This window comes from Natrix helvetica (assembly GCF_964273705.1).
Source record: "Natrix helvetica genome assembly, chromosome: 14".
Classification (NCBI taxonomy): domain Eukaryota; kingdom Metazoa; phylum Chordata; class Lepidosauria; order Squamata; family Natricidae; genus Natrix; species Natrix helvetica.
In genome coordinates this window covers 8,907,276-8,924,697 of record NC_138564.1, presented here as the reverse complement: position 1 = coordinate 8,924,697, position 17,422 = coordinate 8,907,276, and positions in this window count along the sequence as shown.

Sequence of the window (17,422 nt, the reverse complement as noted above, 5' to 3'; positions counted from 1 at the left end):
CAGCCTTCTGTTTTCCCTAAAAAAAAATCAGACTCCTTCTATGTTAAAATATTCATGACTGGGAGAGACATGGAAACAAGATCAGCCAATGAATAGGCATAGCAACTAAGTCAGCCAATGGGAGCCTAAACAGATCTGAGTCTGTGCAAAGAATTGAAACAGAAACTTGAGCAGTCTGCTGCTCTGAGAAGTAAACTAGCAGTCTGTTGGGGATTGTCTGCTGAAATGAAGCTAACTGCTTGTGTTGGCCTGTAACTCTCCGGCCTTGTATTTCCCGTATTTTTCGCCCTATAAGACGCTCTGGAATATAAGACGCACCCAATTTTAAAGGAGGAAAATCTAGAAAAAAAAGATTCTGAACCAAATACTGTAGTAAAATATTTTATATCAACTGTATAAAGTTAACAGCAGTTTAAGAACAATTTTATGTCAACCATGTAACATATTAAGAACTATCTTTACTCTCATTAACAGTCAGTAAAGTCAGTAAACAGGGAAAGTAACAAAAATAAGGCTGTAATGTTTTTATTTGAATCCCAAGAATTCCTCTTCTTCGCTGCTTTACCTGCCGCTTCTCGGGCGGTCCCAGGTACTTGGAAGAACCAGCTGTTGGCATCGTACATTTATTCATCTATTCTTGTGTATATAAAGAAGCTAATGGACCCAGCTGAATCAGTTATCTCTGTGTGCTTTCTGGATTTGAATTTGTGCAACAAGCTCTGACATTCTAAAACTTTAAAAATGCTTTCGATCTTTTCCCCAAACCTTTTAAATTCCTGTCCAAGCCCCCTACCTTTTTTCCTTCCGTCTGACCTCTGCGTTGCTCTTTTAAAAAAACAGAAGGTGGGGAAAATATCTTTCTTGACTTTTCCTTTTTATCTTCCGTCTATGAATAATAGATCTGAAAAGGCTTTTAATCATGCCTCGACAGCGGCCTCTCGCTCTCTCTCGCTGTACAGTTCCACGTTCAACATTAGCTTTTCTCCTCTGATTGATCCCTGCAACTTGCCCCTGTTTATTTTTATAACATCCCCTTTGCAGGATGATTGACTTCTCACCCATCCTGCAAATCTTCTCCATTCACATAATCCTCGACGTACGACTGGAATTGAGCCCTGATTTTTTTGTTGCTAAGGAAGGCAGTTGTTAAGTGAATTTTGCCCCCTCATTTAGTATAATGTCTCCTGTTGGAGCAGGGGGGGTTGGACTAGAAGACCTCCAAGGTCCCTTCCAACTCTTGTTATTTTGTGTTGTGCACAAGAGAATACAGCAGAACAATGATGGGAAAAAAGTCTCAGATGCAGTTTGGGTCAACATAAAAGGGGGAGAAAAGTATGAGATTGCCCTAGGTGTATAGAGGAGATCAACCTTGACTGCTCTTTAGAAGGACAGATCCTGAAGAGGAAAGTCAAAGACTATGGCAAATCTAGACAGCATACGAAAAAGCAGAGACATCACTCTATCAACAAAAGTGTGTCTAGTCAAGGTTGTGGTTTTCCCAGTTGCAATGGATGGCTGTGAAGGTTGGACCATAAGAATGGCTGAGCGCCAAAGAATGGAGGCCTTTGAACTCTGGTGCTGGAGAAGACTCCTGCGAGTCCCTTCAACTTCAAGGTGATCCAGCCGGTCGGTCCTAGAGGAGATCAACTCCAACTGCTCTTTAGAAGGTCAGATCCTGAAGATGAAACTCAAACACTTTGGCCACCTAATGAGAAGGAAGGACTCACTGGAGAAGAACCTAATGCTGGAGGGCAAAAGAAGAAGGGGATGGCAGAGAAGGAGGTGGCTGGAGGGAGTCACTGAAGCAATCGGCGTGAGCTTAAATGGACTCCAGAGGATGGTAAAGGACAGGAAGGCCTGGAGGAACATTGTCCATGGGGTCGCGATGGGCTGGACACGACTTCACAACTAACAATAACAAAGCTGTGATGAGAGAAAGAATAAGATATCAAAATTCATCATCTGTGGTCCATGGAGCAGACCAAGCTACTTTGATGACAAGATATCAAGACTCATCATCTTGACATACGTACTCCAGAGAGAAAACCAAGCTACTTTGAAGAGTCACAAACTTGTTTTGATAAGGTTTGTTGAAGTTGTTTGACTCATCAGCCAGATGTAGATGAAGTTCACCAACATCTGAGCAACATATTAGGATTCTCACGTTATTCAGATCCAACCAAGACTTTCCACCCTCTTGTGATTGGGTCACACATAGTATATACATGAAACAGAAGTAACAGCTAAATCCCTACAAAGCACGCCCTGGAATAGAACTGACATCAGCTGAGGAACAAAGCAGTGAGTATTGGATCTCCAACGGACAGCTGTCACCGAATGAGCTCAACAGCCAACAAAGTTGGAAGACTCCACATGGGAGAGCCAAAACCCGAGAACGATTTGGCTCTCTCCCGTGTGTGCAGCATTTGACATTTGCGCAGTAACTTCTCCCACAAACCAACAAGTGTTTTTGGAGCGAGCGGATCCAAGTTGAGGGAAAAGGGCCAGGTTAAAGATAGATCCGAGAGGTTCTCCTCAAAGCAGATCTCGGCGAAGAGTTCCAGCTTTCAGTGGCTTAACCTCAAGGGCCCCCAAATGATTCCCCCACTTCCCCCAAGGAAGAGCACCTCGAGGGGGGGGGGAATGGCAGAGGTTGGTCTGGAGGAATCATTAAGGCTTCCTGTGTTTTGTTTTGTTTTAATAACTGTTTTTGATGGTATGTTTTTCTTTATAATACATCATATTTCCAGTTGTGCAGGAGCAGTATAATTGGCTGTATCTGGTCCCTTTTGAGTATACCTAGTTTTATATGCCCTGATTATAATCAATATTCTCTTAGTCATACATCTATAATCTCTTTTAAATACATAATGTTGTATACGTTCTAGTTGTAGACATTATTTTCAAAAATTGTACCATAACATTCTATAGATTTCTCTCTCTCCTTTCCCCTCTCGTCCTTCTCTTTCCTTCTCCTCCCTTTTCCTCTTCTCCTCTTCACTTCTCCACTTCCCTCTCTCCTACTCCTCTCCTCTGGTCCGTTTTCTTTTCTCCTTTCCCCTCTCTCCTTCCCTCTCCTTCCTTCTCTTTCCTTCTCCTCTCTTCTCTCTCCTCTTCTCCACTTCCCTCTCCTTCCCTCTCTCCTACTTCTCTCCCCTGGTCCGTTTCCTTCTCTCCTTTCCTCTCCCTTCTCCTTCCTTCTCCCCCCTTTTCCTCTCTCCTCTTCCCCACTTCCCTCTCCTTCCCTCTCTCCTACTCCTGCCCTCTCATCTGTTTCCTTCTCTCCTTTCCCCTCTCTTTCCCTCTTCTTCCTTCCCTTTCCTTCTCTTCTCCACTTCCCTCTCCTTCCCTCTCTCCTACTCCTCTCCCCTTCCTTCTCTTCTCCTCTCCCCTCTTCTCTCTCTTCTCCATTTCCCTCTCCTTCCCTCTCTCATAATGCTGTCCCCGCATCTGTTTCCTTCTCTCCTTTCCCCTCTCTCCTTCCCTCTTTTTCCTCTTTCCTTCTCCTCTTCTCCTCTCTTCTCTTTCCTCCTCTCCCCTGGTCCGTTTCTTTCTCTCCTTTCCTTTCTCTCCTTCCCTCTTCTTCCTTCTCTTTCCTTCTCCTCTTCTCCTCTCCCCTCTTCTCTCTCCTCTTCTCCATTTCCCTCTCCTTCCCTCTCTGCTACTCCTCTCCCCTGGTCCGTTTCCTTCTATCCTTTTCCCTCTCTACTTCCTTCTCCTTCCTTTTCTCCCTTCTTCTCTCTCTTCTCCACTTCCCTTTCCTTCCCTCTCTCCTACTTCTGTCATCTCATCTGTTTCCTTCTCTCCTTTCCACTCTCTCCTTCCCTCTTTTTCCTTCTTTCCTTCTCTTCTTCTTTCTCCTCTTCTCCTTCTTCTTCTCCACTTCCCTCTCCTACTCCTATCCTCTGTCTGTTTCCTTCTCTCCTTTCCCTTTTCTCCTTTCCCCTCTCTCCTTCCCTCATCTTCCTTCTCTTTCCTTCTCTTCTTCTCCTCTCCCCTCCTCTCCAGCTTCCCTCTAAGGCTTTCTATTGAGGGGTTTGATTCCTGATCTCGAACGATTCTGTTCTATTTGACAGAACTTGAGGTTCAGACTCCAAAAGGGGAACCCACAAATCTATGAGTTGTAAATTCCCCTCTCCCCAAACTCTCAAGTTTGCACCTGACAGTAGAAGCCACGCCATTCTTCAAACTCACCTGTTGTCCCTGCATGGACCATCCAAGAAAGAGCCAGGAAAGTGATTCCCAGAAGCTCTGGCATTTTTTTCCCTCCTGCGCTTGGGAGACCTCGAGAAAAAAAACTCGGTGGGAATTCCAGATGGGGCAGACTCCAGCAAATGGGCAGGCAGGCGTAGGTCCTTGGTTTCCCCCTTGGCAAACCCCAAGGGAATGGCGTGGAGGGCTGGCTGGTCAGAGCGTCCTTGGGAGGGATGGAGGATGCTCCCTCAGCCTCCGCCACTGTCCAAAAAAACAAAACGCACCAAGAAGGAATCTGGAGGTTCAGCCTGGCGGCTGTTAAATATTCATCACAGGGAGAAGAACGGTGGCTCTTTTTAACTCCTTGTCTCCTGAGAACGGAGGAAAGGAAGGAAGGAAGGAAGGAAGGAAGGAAGGAAGGAAGGAAGGAAGGAAGGAAGGAAGGAGAAGGAGGGAGGAAAGGGAGGGAGGGAGGAAAAAGAGGGAGGAAGGGAGGGAGGGAGGAAAAAGAGGGAGGGAGGAAAGGAAGGGAGGGAGGGAGGAAGGAAAAGAGATAAAGAGGAAGGGAGGGAAGGAAGGGAGGAAGGAAAAGAGATAAAGAGGAAGGGAGGGAAGGAAGGGAGGAAGGAAAAGAGATAGAGGGAGGGGGGAGGAAGGAAAAGAGATAAAGAGGGAGGGAGGGAAGGAAGTGAGGGAGGAAGGAAAAGAGATAAAGAGGGAGGGGGGAGGAAGAAAAAGAGAAAGAGGGAGGGAGGAAGAAAAAGAGATAAAGAGGGAGGGAGGGAGGGAGGAAAAGAGATAAAGAGGGAGGGGAGGAAGGAAGGAAGGAAAAGAGATAAAGAGGGAGGGAGGGAGGGAGGAAAAGAGATTAAGGGGAAGGGAGGGAAGGAAGGGAGGGAGGGAGGAAAAGAGATAAAGAGGGAGGGAGGGAAGGGAGGGAGGGAGGAAGAAAAAGAGATAAAGAGGGAGTGAAGAGAAAGAAAGAAAGAAAGATAGCTAGATGATAGATAGATAGATAGATAGATAGATAGATAGATAGATAGATAGATAGATAGATAGATAGATAGATGATAGGTAGGTAGGTAGGTAGGTAGGTAGGTAGGTAGGTAGATAGATAGATAGATAGATAGATAGATAGATAGATAGATAGATAGATAGATAGATAGATAGATAGATAGATGGGGGTTGATGACACAGGGTCTATTTATAGGGGAGGGAAGCCCTAGGAGGAATTGCCTTGGATGCAAGAGAAGAGACCGCTGACATCTGGGGTTTTTCTCCTGGGTGACTTTGGGCCAATCACCAGGAGACGGTGAGTTCTAGTCCTGCCTTAGACATGGAAGCCAGCTGGGTGGCATTGAGCCAGTCCCCCTCTCTCAGCCCAACCTACCTCACAGGGCTGTTGTTGTGAGGGCAATAGGAGGTGTGTTGGATATATCTGCCCCCTCAAGCTATTTAGAAAAACAGAACTAAATCATATCATGGATTTGGCTTTTTCATTTCTCACTCGCTGGCGCTGAAATTATTCCAAAGGAGATGGGTTTTAAGAGCTGCCTTTGAACGGCACGCTCTGCTTCTGTACTTTGAAGTTGCTTCAGTGCTTGGATTCCCCTGGGATTTTCCCCCTGCTCCGTTTGATCTCCCTGGGTTTCTCCAATTTTTTTTCCTGATTGTCCTTGAGTTGATTTTGGAATCTTTTCATTTACCCTGAAGGGACCTAGGGTGACATTTCATGCTGGGTATGTTAATATTCCTTCAGTTCCAACTCTTTTCTCACACAGCAGTTTACTAAGATCTTGGAAGGAAGGGTGGGAATGGAATGCAATGGAATAGGGATGGGGATGGGGATAGAATAGAATAGAATAGAATAGAATAGAATAGAATAGAATAGATGGAAGGGAAGGGAAGGGAAGGGAAGGGAAGGGAAGGGAAGAGAAAATAGAATGGGATGGAATGGAATGGAATAGAAATGGAATAGGAATAGAATAGGAATAAGAATAGAATAGAATAGAATAGAATAGAATAGAATAGAATAGAATAGAATAGAATAGAATAGAATAGAATAGAATAGAATAGAATAGAATAGAATAGAATAGAATAGAATAGAATAGAATAGAATAGAATAGAATAGATGGAAGGGAAGAGAAGAGAAGAGAAAATAGAATGGGATGGGATGGAATGGAATAGAAATGGAATAGGAATGGAATAGGAATAAAAATAGAATAGAATAGAATAGAATAGAATAGAATAGAAGAGAAGAGAAGAGAAGAGAAGAGAAGAGAAGAGAAGAGAAGAGAAGAGAAGAGAAGAGAAGAGAAGAGAAGGAAAGGAAGAGAAGAGAAAATAGAATGGAATGGAATAGAAATGGAATAGGAATAGAATAGGAATAAGAATAGAATAGAATAGAATAGAATAGAATAGAATAGAATAGAATAGAATAGATGGAAGGGAAGGGAAGAGAAAATAGAATGGGATGGAATGGAATGGAATAGAAATGGAATAGAAATGGAATACAAATGGAATAGAATAGAATTTTTTATTGGCCAAGTGTGATTGGGCATAGAAGGAATTTGTCTTTGGTGCAGATGCTCTCAGTGTACATAAAAAGACAAGATACATTCGTTACAGATCATAAGGTACAACACTTAATGATAGTCCTAGGGTACAAATAAACAATCAAATCATACTAGAAAACGATCAATATAAACCACAAGGATACAAGCAACAAAGTTAAGAGTCCTGCAGTCATAAGTGGGAGGAGATGGGTGACAGGAACGATGAGAAGACTAATAGTAATGCAGATTTAGTAAGTAGTTTGACAGTGTTGAGGGAATTATTTGTTTAGCAGAGTGATGGCATTTGGGGAAAATCTATCCTTGTGTCTAGTTGTCTTGGTGTGCAGTGCTCTATAGCATCGTTTTGAGGGTAGGAGTTGAAACAATTGATGTCCAGGATGCGAGGGGTCTGTAGATATTTTCACGACCCTCTTTTTGACTCGTGCAGTGTACAAGGTCCTCGATGGAAGGCAGGTTGGCAGCGACTGCAGATTTTCTGCAGTTCTGATTATCTTCTGAAGTCCGTGTCTGTCTTGTTGGCTTGCAGAGCCAAACCAGACAGTTATGGAGGTGCAGGGGACAGACAGAATAATACAAGTACACCCCATAGTCAAGAAGAGGTGGTCTATTCCTCAATGGTCAACCATTTCTGATCCATGTTTTTGATCTTCTCCGAGATATTTCTATCTCCAATTTATTTCTCATCTCGCTCATTTTTCTTTCTTTCTATTTCTCATTTATTGCTTTCTCTAGAACATTTCGTACTGCAGGCTACTTCTGCTGATCACCGGCTGCCAGCAGTTTGGCAGTTCGAATCTCACCAGGCTCAAGGTTGACTCAGCCTTCCATCCTTCTGAAGTTGGTAAAATGAGAACCCAGATTGTTGGGGGCAAGAGGCTGACTCTGCAAACCGATTATAGAGAGCTGGAAGTGAAGAGGTATATACATCTAAGTAGTATTGCTATTGCTCTTCCTTTTCTCCTTCCTTCCTTGGTGGTGCAGTGGTTAGAATGGAGCATTGCAGGCTAATTCTGCCCACTGTCAGCAATTCGATCCTGACCGGCTCAAGGTTGACTCAGCCTTCCATCCTTCCAAGGGGGTAAAACAAAGACCCAGATTGTTGGGGGCAAGAGGCTGACTCTGTAAACCGCTTAGAAAGGGCTGGAAAGCACTGCGAAGCGGTATATAAGTCTAAGAGCTATTGCTATTGCAACCCAGGAGGTTGGACTAAAAGACCTCCAAGGTCCCTTCCAACTCTGTTATTCTGATTAACTCTAGGAGACCGGAGGTTGACTTTTTCAAACAGATAGAGGTAACTGAGAAATGTATTTCCACTACATCTGGAAGGTACCAATGATGTGGAGAATAGAGAAATTTTGGCTTCTTTTAGTCTCTGCCTCTCTCAGCTTTTCCCCAGAAAGCTCTTTTGTGTTCAACAGCCATGGCGATCAGAGATTTTCGCAGCTGCCCTGAATATCAAACAAAGCCTTCTTTGGAGGGTGAGTATTTCTCACTCACCCCAACCTCTGTGGTGCCCTGGACAGCTGTGAGCAAAGCCAGATGGCTATAAAAGAGACTACATGTAGCTCAGCTGGAAGTTACCTAGTTGGGTAATAAAACATCGTCAAACTAACAACTGAACTCAGAGGACTTCCGTACTTTCTTCCCTTACAAATATACACAGCGGTACTATAAAGCTACTCCATATTTTTTTAATGTAGCCCAGGGTTGAATTGTGGAGCCCTTGGTACTCTCTGAAGTTGATGGTTTGCTTGCAGATATTTCTGTTGTGGCCCATCAGCGGTCAGTGGAGATAGCAGCAGATTCGGACAGTGAGGAGGTTGGGGAGGAACCTGGGCCAGTCCTGGAGTCTGGGGAAGGGTCTGACGAGGGATCTGCCTGGGAGGCAGAGATAGAGCCAGGGCCGTCCGACAGTTATCAGCTACCTTCGGAGTCGGAGGTCAGTGGGGCAGAAGAACAGCTGGAGCCTGTTCCCGATGCACGCGTGCGCAGAGCTGCCAGACAAAGGGAACAGCTAAGGAACAGGGGCCAACACAGTTCTAGGCTGCATCAACAGAGGGATAGAATCAAGATAACGTGAAGTGTTAATATCACTTTATACAGCCTTGGAAGGCCACACTTGGAATACGGCATTCAGTTTTGGTCGCCATGATGTAAAAAAGATGTGGAGACTCTAGAAAGAGCGCAGAGAAGAGCAACAAAGAGGATTAGGGGACTGGAGGCATATGAGGAACAGTTGCAGGAACTGGGTATGTCTAATGAAAAGAAGGACTAGGGGATAGTAGTGTTCCGATATCTCAGGGGTTGCCACAAAGAAGAGGGAGTCAAACTATTCTCCAAGGCACCTGAGGGTAGAACAAGAAGCAATGGGTGGAAACTAATCAAGGAGAGAAGCAATTTAGAACCAAGGAGAAATTTCATGGCACTGCGAACAATTAATCAGTGGAACAGAAGTTGCCTCCAGAGGTTGTGAATGCCCCAACACTGGAAGTCTTTAAGAAGACGTTGGATAGCCATTTGTCTGAAATGGTGTAGAGTTTCCTGCCTAGGCAGGGGGTTGGACTAGAAGACCTCCAAGGTCCCTTCCGACTCTGCTATTGTATTGTAATTGTATAATTAAAAAAAGAATATTTAAAAAAACCTTCTGGAGGGCTCTAGCTGGACTCAGCAAAGTCAGTTCTTTGGAAATTCACTTGCTGGCTTGGCACCCCGACTCCCATCAATTATCGTTAGAAAGTTTCTTGGCCGAGCCATTCCCCCATGTAAATAGCTCAAGGTATTATTTCAGCAACGGTTGGCAGGAACAATCCCAGACTTTTTATGGAGAGGCTTGACCAGGGAATGCAGACGGCCTGGCTCATGGAGATCTAATAAACAGCGATTGGGTTGCATGTGACTTTAAGCCAGCTCACGGACCACTAAATTCATAACTTTAAATCCCGCCGACCACTAATACGATCTGCCTAATGACCGGCTGGGTGGGCGTGGCTAGGTGGTCATGTGATTGAGTAGGCGTGGCCAATTCAATGTTACTCACATCGCGGGAAACCTCGCCAGCCTCTATTCGCCCCCTCCCTTCCCAGCCACTCCTTGCCTGCCTGCCCGGGATCCTTAGGGCCCCAACAGGAAGCAGTTCAGAAAATTGGATCTGGCCGAGGAGGAGGCTCAGCAGAAGTACCTCACTGAGGACTACGAGCATGGGCTTTCCAAGCAGAGGGAAGACCTGTGGAAGTGCAAAGCCAGATACCGGCGCCTGGAGCCTCAGCGGGCTGAGATGGTCAGCCAGTTACAGACCATGATGCAAACCCACCGGAACAAGGCTTGGAAGGGACCTTGTAGGTCATTTAGTCCAACCCCCCTCGCCCAAGAAGACCCTACACCATTTCTGACTGGTGGCAGTCCAGTCTCTTCTTGAAAGCTTCCAGTGATGAAGCTCCCACAACTTCCAAAGGCAATTTCTGTTTCATTGGTTGATTGTTCTCGCTGCCAGAAAATTCCTCCTTATTTCCAGGTTGAATCTCTCCATCCATTATTCCTTGTCTGGCTTTCAGGTGCTTTGGAGAATAGCTTGACCCCCTCCTCTCTGTGGCAGCCCCTCAAATATTGGAAGATGCTATCCTGTTTCCCCTGGTCCTTCTCTTCACTAGACATGCCCAGTTCCTGCAACAATTCATCGTATGTTTGAGCCTCCAGGCTTTTGATCATCTTAGATAGATTCAGATTAACAGAGTTGGAAAGGACCTTGTAGGTCATCTAGTCCACCCCCTCTGCTCAAGCAGGAGACCCTACACCATTTCGGACAAATGGAAGTCCAATCTCTTGTTGAAAGCTTCCAGGGATGAAAGTCCCACAACTTCCGAAGGTAACTTCAGTTCCATGGGTTGATTGTTCTCACTGTCAGGAAATTTCTCCTTATTTCCAGGTTGAATCTCTCCTCGGTCAGTTTCCATCAATGATTCCTTGTCTGGCCTTCAGGTGCCTTGGAAAATAGCTTGACCCCCTCCTCTCTGTGGCAGCCCTTCAAATATTGGAAGAGTGCTCTCATGTCTCCCCTGGTCCTTCTCTTCACTAGACTAGCCATGCCCAGTTCCTGCAACTGTTCGTATGTTTTAGCCTCCAGGCCTTTGATCATATTAGTTAGATTCAGGTTAACAGAGTTGGAAGCGACCTTGTAGGTCATCTAGTCCAACCTCCCTCCCTGTCCAAGCAGGAGACCCTACGCCATTTCTGACAGATGGCAGTCCAGTCTCTTCTTGAAGCTCCCACAACATCTGGAGGCAACTTCTGTTCCATGGATGGATTGTTCTCACCGTCAGGAAATTTTATTGTATTGTGCAAATCGTCCAATTCACTGAACCAACTGAATTTAGCTTCATTTATTTTTTTTAAAAAATTATTCCGTTATAAGCCAAGTGCAGCTTGAGTTTAGGAGGAGGTGTGAAAAGCTAGAAAGTCCATCGTGGAGAATGCGATGGAGGTTGAGGTAGACATTCCTGCTCGTGGGGTAAGAGAGATCTGTTGTCCCCCGTTCACTCTTGTGTATCTTCGCTGCAGTTTTTCTCCCAGATGACCTGGGTTAAAAATGGTAAGTCGGTTCAGAAAATGCTCCCGAATCTCAAAACGAGCTAAACTGAGCAGTTGGCTTAACAGCAGTCAACACAGATTCTGCAATTTCGTTGCCAAACGCAACAGATGTGGGTTGAAAGAAAGCAGCGGAAGGTAGGGGAAAGGAGATCCATCTTTGTCAGCTGCGACATTCCCGGAGGGGGAATTGCTCCTTGGGTGGAAGCAAGAACACGCATACCTGATGGTGGGAGGTGGACTTTACACAGACAACAACAAAATGACACAACCGCCAAAAAAAAAAGAGGAACAGATGGAAGGAGAGACTCCATCTCAAAAGAAGAAAGTGAGCAGCCTCTTCTGTAGGACAAATCAGAGAGTTTGAATCTGGATTAGGGTTTGTGGCTGAAACCCAAGAGTCATCAGAATTCTTCCATTATGGCTCCCTAAGGTTTGTTTAACAAAAATCACTGCTCAGAACAGAATAACAGAGTTGGAAGGGACCTTGGAGGTCTTCTAGTCCAACCCCCTGCTCAGGCAGGAAACCCTACACCACTTCAGATAAATGGTTCTGCATTTTAACCACTGTGCCACCATGGAGGTAGGGTAGGATAAGGTGGGGTAGGATAGGTTAGAGTGGAATGGAATGGAAGTGTTGGAAGGGGGAGATCCTCTAGTCCAACCCCGTTTAGGCAGGAAACCCTACACCTCTTCAAAAAAATGGATATCCAGCATCTTATTTAAAACTTCCAGTGGTGGAGCATTCACAACTTCTGGAGGCAAATTGTTCCAACGATTAATTGTTCTCCCCGTCAGGAAATTTCTCCTTAGTTCTAAATTGCTTCTCTCCTTGGTTAGTTGCTCCTTGTCCTGCCCTCCCTGGAAATGGAGATTTTACAGCATCCTTCCCCTGCCACGCCCACCAAGCTACGCCCACCAAGCCGCACCACGCCCATAGAACCAGTAGTAAAAACAATTGAATCCCACCACTGATGCTCGTGCTAAATAACATATTTTGAAAATGATTTTTTTTAAAAAAAAAAAAAAGACAAGCAGAGGATTGTCAGGACAAGGGCCAAATAATGTTGGCAAGAAAGGGCATATGCCGGAAGATGAAAACCCAAATGCATGATGGGAATATCTCTGTGCATCCCCTGTTGGGATTGAGATCAACTGTTAGCCAACTGGCTTGGAACAGATGGTGAGAGATGCAGCCAAATCTGTAAAGCTCTGATATGCAAAGGAAGGAGAAGGGGAAGGAGAGGGACGACGTATTTCAAATTTTTGAAAACCTTCAGGGAGATTATCCAATATCTCAGGGGCTGCCCCAAAGAAGAGGGAGTCAAGCTATTCTCCAAGGCACCTGAAGGCAGGACAAGAAGCAACGGGTGGAAACTAATCAAGGAGAGAAGCAACTTAGAATGAAGGGGAAATTTCCTGACAGTTAGAACAATTAATCAGTGGAACGACTTGCCTCCAGAATTTGTGAATGCTCCAACACTGGAAGCTTTTAAGATGTTGGACAACCATTTGTCTGAAATGGTATGGGGTTTCCTGCCTAGGCAGGGGGTTGGACTAGAAGACCTCCAAGGTCCCTTCCAACTCTCTTATTCTGAAATTCTAGTGTGGAAAGGATCACGTGCCTCGCTTTTAATTTACACGAAAGGTGGGACATGATCAGCGAAGTAAAGACAAGGCTCGAGAAAGCTCGAACAGCATTCTCCAAAATGGAAAAGTTCTTCTTGCAGTTAATGATGTAAGCCTGAGACTGAAAATCAGGCTTGTCAGATGTTACATCTTTTCTATCCTGCTCTGCGGAGTAAGAGAGTCGGTCTCTACTTGAAGAAACTAGAAGCATTTGAAATGTGGATTTATAGGCGGCTGTTACGTATAAGCTGGGTTGACAAATCACAAATGACGAGGGGGGATAAGCCAGCTGGGAAAGCAAAATCATCAAAGCCATTAAAAAGCAAAAGTTAGAATATTTTGGATGATGGATATGGCACAAGAAGAAGGATCCCAGAGAAAGAATGGTCGCAACTTCTCGTGATCCTCCATCAAAGCCATCTCATCTCCAAAGCTTTAAGAGGACCAGCCAGCTGCCTTGAAAATGGGCTCTCAAACAAGCCAGCCAAGAAACACAAATTCCAGATTTTAGTTGCCAACAGAGCGGAAAAACATTGGTTTAGAACATAAAAAGGGAGAGCTTTCAGGGAATACTTATTTAAATTTATATTTGTTGTGATGCCTTCACCAAGAATGTTTCTGAAGCAAAGGGCACTGCAAATAATATAACGTTGAACATTAATCATAAAAAATCATTTTTCCCCCACAAGGGCAAATCTTTTACATTTCTCCTGGTTCCAGGTAGATGACATTCAACTGTACAATTTTATCTTTTCTTTATTTATTGAATGTATGTATGTATGTATGTATGTATGTATGTATGTATGTATGTATGTATATATATATGCTGTCCATCTCCCAGTTGAAGCGATTCTGTTCAACGACAAGTGTTATTCTGGGTAGAAATGACTAAATACGGATGTTTAAAACCAGGGTGTTTCTCCTAAAGATCACCGGTGTATTTTTACAGGCATCCCACAAGTACCAAAGTTACGTGAATATTTGACTTTATAGAAATGACTTCTAATTTTTCCATACCTTAAAAGTATAAAACGCTACTGAAAAAAATATATAAAGAACTTAAAATGATGACTATCTTAAATATGATCTATCATGATTATGATCCACCATCTTAATTCTTCTCCTTCCTTCTGACCCATTGTGAGCCCATGGACAACGTTTCTCCAGACCTTCCTGTCCTCTACCATCCTCCGGAGTCTGTTTAAGCTCACGCCGACTGCTTCGGTGACTCCATCCAGCCACCTCCTTCTCTGCCGTCCTCTTTTTCTTTTTTCTTTTGCCCTCCATCGTTCCCAGCATGAGGCTCTTCTCCAGGGAGTCCTTCCTTCTCATTAGGTGGCCAAAGTCTTTGAGTTTCCTCTTCAAGATCTGGCCTTCTAAAGAGCAGTCAGGGTGGATCTCCTCTAGGACTGACCGGTTGGATGGCCTTGCAGTCCAAGGGACTCAATGCAGGAGTCTTCTCCAGCAACAGAGTTCAAAGGCCTCCGTTCTTTGGTGCTCAGCCTTCCTTACGGTCCAACCTTCACAGCCATCCATTGCAACTGGGAAAACCGTAGCCTTGACTAGACACACTTTTATTGGCCGGGTGATGTCTCTGCTTTTTTGTAGGCTGTCTAGATTTGCCATAGCTTTTTAAACCTTCCTCTTTAACTTTTTTCAATTCCTTAACCGAGGTGGGGAACTGTGCCCCCTTTGACTTATGGACTTCAACTCCCAGAATTCCAGAGTCAACCCTAACCCATCAATCATCAATCTGGTCAGGTAGATGAACGTTATCTGTTTGCTTGTGCTTCCAAGAATCAATTTTTTTTTCGATCTTGGAAACTTCAGGATGCATGGACTCCCGATTCCCAACATGCAGGCTGGGGAATTCTGGGAGTTGAATTCCACACATCTTAAAAATGGCCAAGTGTGGAAGAAAAAACACACTGGCCTGCGCTGTAGTGATTTACAATGTCTATTTTGAGTGTCAAAATACCAGCTGTGTTGGTTGCCAGCCCAAAACAAGCCAACTTGCAAGCTTCAAATCCAATAATTCAGGGCTTGTGTCAGTTGGGTGTGAGAACATCTCTGGATCCTTCCAAAAAGGCAGGATGATATCAGCCAAGCTTAATTTGTTTGAAGCCATTGTTTGAGGCCAAGACTGAAATTTACGCCCAGGGCCAGCTAGCTCCATTGTTAACGCTAACCGTGCTGGATAAACCAATTCTCCTCTATTTGGCCTTGATGTTTTCCATTCAATTAGATGGGGAAACCATCTAGTGACAAGTCAGTTCGATCTAGCAATTAAGAAGCCAGACTAGAAGCCAGGCGACTGTGAATTCTAGTCCAGCCTTAGGCATGAAAGCCAGCTGGGAGACTTTGAGCCAGTGACCAGGAGACGGTGAGTTCTAGTCCACCCTTAGGCATGAAAGCCAGCTGGGTGACTTTGGGCCAATCACCAGGAGACAATGAGTTCTAGTCCAGCCTTAGGCATGAAAGCCAGCTGGGAGACTTTGAGCCAGTGACCAGGAGACAATGAGTTCTAGTCCACCCTTAGGCATGAAAGCCAGCTGGGTGACTTTGGGCCAGTGACCAGGAGACAATGAGTTCTAGTCCACCCTTAGGCATGAAAGCCAGCTGGGAGACTTTGAGCCAGTGACCAGGAGACAATGAGTTCTAGTCCACCCTTAGGCATGAAAGCCAGCTGGGTGACTTTGGGCCAATCACCAGGAGACAATGAGTTCTAGTCCAGCCTTAGGCATGAAAGCCAGCTGGGAGACTTTGAGCCAGTGACCAGGAGACAATGAGTTCTAGTCCACCCTTAGGCATGAAAGCCAGCTGGGTGACTTTGGGCCAATCACCAGGAGACAATGAGTTCTAGTCCAGCCTTAGGCATGAAAGCCAGCTGGGAGACTTTGGGCCAATCACCAGGAGACAATGAGTTCTAGTCCACCCTTAGGCATGAAAGTCAGCTGGGTAATTTTGGGCCAATCACCAGGAGGCGGCGAGTTCTAGCCTAGCCTTAGGCATGAAAGCCAGATGGGTGACTTAAGGCCAGTCACTACCCTATTCCAGCCCACCTAAACAGGTTGTTGGTTGTAGAGAAAAGAGGATGAAGGCATCTATGGATATATTTGCCACTTTATTTATAAAAGTATTCAAGATGGAATACAAATTGATAAATGAACAGCATTGGTCAGAGTATACCTTCAGCTAAGCTCTCTGATGGGGTAGGGAGAGGAGGGGCAGAATCCTAATGTATTGTCGATATATTGCAAGAATCTTGAAACTATCCCAAAGTTTTTTCTATCCCAATTCATATGAAACAAAATCAAGAGAGGCATTGCTTGATGTTCTTTCTCACCCTACCTTCTGGCGTCAGACCACGCCATCTCTTCTCTTCAAACCCCTCCTGTTCGTGCCTTTCTCCGTTTCATTCTTCAACTCGAAGGCCAAATTCCTTCACGTCCCTTAATTTCCTTCCCATCTCTATCTCCGCAACCCCAAGGCAACATCATTGAGGGGGGGGGCGGAAATCTGCCCATTTCTTCATTTCATTTCAGTTTCTTTTTTCTCATGGATCTGTTTTGAAACATCTTAAAAAGAAATTGGGAGCTGAAGAATGTATTTGAAACCACTGCCCTCTGCAGTTACAACAAGGGTATTGCAGGAGCTCTCCAAGGTAGAAAAACCCTACCTCAATTAAAATTGGGTCCAGCTCCAATTAAGAGGAAACTAGGTAATTGCGGCCAACAAAAGTGTGTCTAGTCAAGGCTGTGGTTTTCCCAGTTGCAATGGATGGCTGCGAAGGTTGGACCCTAAGAAAGGCTGAGCACCAAAGAATGGAGGTATTTGAACTCTTGTGCTGGAGAAGACTCCTGCGAGTCCCTTGGACTGCAAGGCCATCCAACCGGTCAGTCCTAGAGGAGATCAACCCTGACTGCTCTTTAGAAGGCCAGATCCTGAAGAGGAAACTCAAATCCTTTGGCCACCTAATGAGAAGGACTCCCTGGAGAAGAGCCCCATGCTGGGAACGATGGAGTGCGAAAGAAGGACTGAAAGGCGATCCAACCAGTCAGTCCTAGAGATCAACCCTGACTATTTTCCGAAGGCCAGATCCTGAAGAGGAAACTCAAAGACTTTGGCCACCTACGAAGAAGGAAGGACTCCCTGGAGAAGAGCCTCATGCTGGGAACGATGGAGGGCAAAAGAAGAAGGGGATGGCAGAGAAGGAGGTGGCTGGATGAGTCACGGAAGCAGTCGGCGTGAGCTTCAAAGGACTCCAGTGGATGGTAGAGGACAGGAAGGTCTGGAGGAACGTTGTCCATGGGGTCACGATGGGTTAGACACGACTTTGCAACTAACAACAACAGGTAATTGCTTGATACCAGGTCAGATTTCTTGCCCATTTTGCCCAGGATTGCCCATTGCCCATTCTGGCAGAGGCGTCTGCAATTCTG